General features: G+C 33.9%; 1 pseudogene; it reads left to right on the top strand.

Moving 5' to 3' along the window:
• The first annotated feature begins 890 nt into the window (after positions 1–890).
• Positions 891–1425, top strand: LOC136132488 (large ribosomal subunit protein uL6-like; annotated as a pseudogene).
• The last annotated feature ends 2869 nt before the right edge of the window (positions 1426–4294 follow it).

The raw sequence follows: 4294 nt of genomic DNA on the forward strand, positions 1-4294 counted from the left end.
AAGGTTGTGGCATAAATATATCATCAGATCAGGAAAGGGTTTATTTTTAAGCCTTTATTTTAACTTTATTTTTAAGTTAATCACATTTTAATGAGGAAGTAATACTCAATACCTAACTTACATTCAGAAGCAAACAACAATAGATATATTTAAGAAAAGCATTTTAGGCTTTTACTGTCTAACTTGAACTGACAAAACCTTAGCTCTTATAAGAAGAAACAAGATAAGCATCTGTGTGTGTGTGTGTGTGTGTGTGTGTGTGTGTGTGTGTGTAGTAAAGATATAATGTTAATTCAGTAGCCGAGAAGGAGGACCTGGCAGAACAAAGTGAGTGGGAGGAGGTGGGGGGGGGACAGGTGGGAAGATTCTTTAAAAGCATATTATTCACTAAAAGAAAGATTTCACAGAGCTATGTATTATAAAAATCTATTCCAAACTAACATATTCCTCCACTGTGCTTTCATGCCACTTGGAGCATTTATTTTACTACTCTTCACATTGTATCATGGCTACCTATGGCTTAACCACACATTAATACCTTACTTACTTTCTAGTCATTATCAAAGCTTATGTAAGAAACAGCCAGCTAAGCAACTGTGTAAGGCATCAGTCCTTAAGGTGTACCAAACAACTTCTGGAATGAATTTGAATTATTATCTCAGCTAACTCATATAACTCAGGTCACCCCCTTCTATAATAGTGAGATGTATTTGGTTCAGATCCTGTACTGTCTTTGAGAGGTCAACACCAACACTCCTATTTGTTTTGCATTTTGCAACAAACAAGTGCTAATTAAAGGGTGTGATTATAGGCAGGGCCACCAAAATTTAAATCTATCAGTCACTTGTATGTAACAGGTGAATGCTAAGAGAAATCCGCTTCCTGCAAGAATGAAAACCGTTCTCAGCAATCAGATTATTGACATTCCAGAGAATGTTGACATCGCTCAGAAGAGACACACAGTAATTATGAAGGACCCCAGAGGACTTCAATCACATCAACATAAAAAAGTCTCCTTAGAAAGAAAAATAGATTCCAGGTTGACAAGTGATGGGGAAATAGAAAGGAACTGGCTATGGTTTTGACCCTCCATAGACATATACTGGGCTTCCTTTACACTGGGCTTCCTTTACAAGCTGAGGTCTACATATGCTCACTTCCCATCAATGTTTTTATTCTGGAGGATGGGTCTCTTGTTCACATCTGAAATTTATTGGGTAAAAAATACAATCACAATGTTTGGATGGCACCAGTCATCTGTTGTTCAGTATCTCAAACCCCAAAAGATGAGTTCATTCTTGAAGGAAACACATTGAAAATGTGTCATACCCAGATGCTTTGATTCAGCAAAACACAATAGTTAAAAAAAATTTGGATTGTATCTATAATTCTGGAAAAGGAACAGTTCAACAGGCTGATGAATAATATCTAAGAATTGTCCAGCTATGGAAAAAACAAGAAGCCAGATGGTTCTTAAGATCTATTTGTGATATTTTAAAGATGCAACAAAGCCCTGCATTTAAAGAACAAAAAAGGAATGGATGCTTGTTACAGTACCATTTATCAAGAATGAGTTATTAATTATTTCATTTAAAACATGTATTTGCTTGTTCTTTCATCTAATCATCAAATATTATTGAGCACATAAAAGATTCTGGACACTGTTAAACAATCTAGAAATGGCAGAAAACAAGATGCAGCACATGGAACTATTTGGAAGCAAATATATGAGGAGCCTATTAAATATTTGAGAATTTGTGAAGTATCCCTACTGTCTTAGAGACATGCTTTGTCAGAAATGAAAGAAACTTCTCTGAGGCAAAGTCTCCTGGTATGTGGGAGGGGGAGCCTACTGAGATGGAGAACTCCATCCAGCCTAGATCCTTGAGTACCTCCTTTTGCCACATCAGGAAAGAGCCAGGGCCTGAGTTTTAGAGCATCACAAGTGTACACTTTACCAAAATGATAATTGATACTCATAAAACAGAATGACCTAATAGAAGAAACCACTAGAAAGGTGAGAGCATAACTACTATGAAAAATTAAACTGAATAGCATCACAGTAAATTTGACAATCTAAAGTGTGTCAAATATGTCAATTAAATATGTAAATATTCTCAATGAGATCAGCTGGGATATATGTTTACGGAAAAACTAAATAGAAATAGGTAGTTTGAAAAATATAGATTGATATTAAAGATTCAATTGATCATAAGTATGCATAGAAAAAAGTAATGAAGAGCTGTAAACTAGGCTACAGCAACAGAAAAGAGAAAAATAATAGAAAAGGGTAGTGATGTTATGGGAAAAATTAAAACAACAACATTTGTATAACAAGAGTTAACACATTTAAATAGGTTAAACATTTAAATAAATATACTGAGAGTGTGTAAAAATTAAAAAAAACTTTTTCAGGGAATAAGACTTTTATGTAACATAAAATTGAACAAATACAAGCACTGTAGGAACCACAACTTTTCAGTCTGTTGGATAATTAATGTTCATTTAACTAAGAATTAAACATTTATTCCTTCATAGAAGCTGTATTTCAGAGTGTAAGAAATGGAGTTACAGTGGCAGTAGATATAGCAATGCATGTTCTGATTATTTTTTGTACACAAGTTTCGAAATATATGAGCATAGCTTGATTTACACTTATTTTTGTCTAAAATAAACTGATCAGTTGTTAGAGGGGAAAACTCATTTTAGCAACCACCTTTTTTTCAAATGGGTGCCAATTTGCTTTGAATGAGGAGATTGCATTGTCAGACATATAGGCAGGTGTCTTCTGTAAGGCATATTCAGAAGAAAAATGATAAGAAGGATTTTTAAAGCCTTCTGTGGGTGGACTCCAACACTAGTATTGATGGAATCCTTTAAATTATTTTAAATTATATATTATTTTGATGCCTACAAGAATTTCCTAGTGATAAAATTCAAGAAAATTTTTGGTATAGAGAATGAAGTAGAAGGAAAGGTTTTATTTTTTGGTTTTTGTTTTTAAAGAATGGTGCCCCATTGATCTAGTGTAGGTTTCTTATATTTCTTTCAAAACTGTCCTGCAGTTTTTGCCATATAATCTCTACACATATATATTTTATTAGATTTATAATATTTTTTTGTTCTTGATGTTATTATAAATGTTCTTTTTTAAAAAAATTTTCAGGGCTTCCCTGGTGTCGCAGTGGTTGAGAGTCCGCCTGCCGATGCAGGGGACACAGGTTCGTGCCCCGGTCCCTGAGGATCCCACATGCCGCGGAGCGGCTGGGCCCGTGAGCCATGGCCGCTGGGCTTGTGCGTCCGGAGCCTGTGCTCCACAACGGGAGAGGCCACAACAGTGAGAGGCCCGCGCACAGCAAAAAAAAAAAAAAAAAAAAAAATTTTCAATTGTAATAGTCTAGTTTCTAGCAACACAATAGATTTTGCATATTGACTTTGTATTCTATGAAAATCCTAAAACTTATTTATTAGATTTAGTAATATTTTAATAGATTATTTGAGATTTTCTATGTGGACAATCATGTAGTCTGAGAACAGAGGTAATTTTATTTCTTTTCAATCTTCATGTGATTTTTGTTTTTTCCTTTTGCTATGATGAGTTTTCTGAGAAAAGATGTGTCTCTGTCTTTGTCTGGTTTCAGGATAATCCTGGGCTCATTAAGTTAGTTGGAAAGTGTTCTTCTGTTGAAAATTTTGTTAATAATGGGTATTATTTCTTGCTTACACACTTGAGAGTATTCATCAGAGAAGCTATCTGGACCTGAGATTTTCTTTGTAGGTGTACAGACTTTTCCCACTGTAGTGTTCCTGATTAGAGTCTACCTTTCCTGATTCACTATCATCACTGAAGCTTTCTCTTGCTTAGTGTTGTATATTTTCAATAATTTTATTTTCAACCAATGTATGTAACATTATTTTAAGTGTGATTCTTGTAGACAGAATATAGCCAGGACCTATTTTCTTATACAGTCTAATGTGAATAGATCATTTACTCTCAGTGCAACTTCAATGCAATTTTTAAAATAGTTGGTATTAAAATTTGACATATAGCTATATACCATTTATCCAACTTTTTGTCCTTTTTTCTTCTTTTTATGGATTTTTCTTGACTACTTTTATGTTCCCTTTATCTAGGCTTAACAATATATTTCTGTAATTTATCAAAGTGTAGATTGAAATGGATATTACACTTCATATGTAATATATAAATCGTATATTCCCAATTTTTCCCTCTGTTTTTTGTGCTATCCCTGTTATAGACTTTACTTTTTATATATTCTCTGCAACACATCAG

Source organism: Phocoena phocoena, chromosome 13 (assembly GCF_963924675.1).
Source record: "Phocoena phocoena chromosome 13, mPhoPho1.1, whole genome shotgun sequence".
Lineage (NCBI taxonomy): Eukaryota > Metazoa > Chordata > Mammalia > Artiodactyla > Phocoenidae > Phocoena > Phocoena phocoena.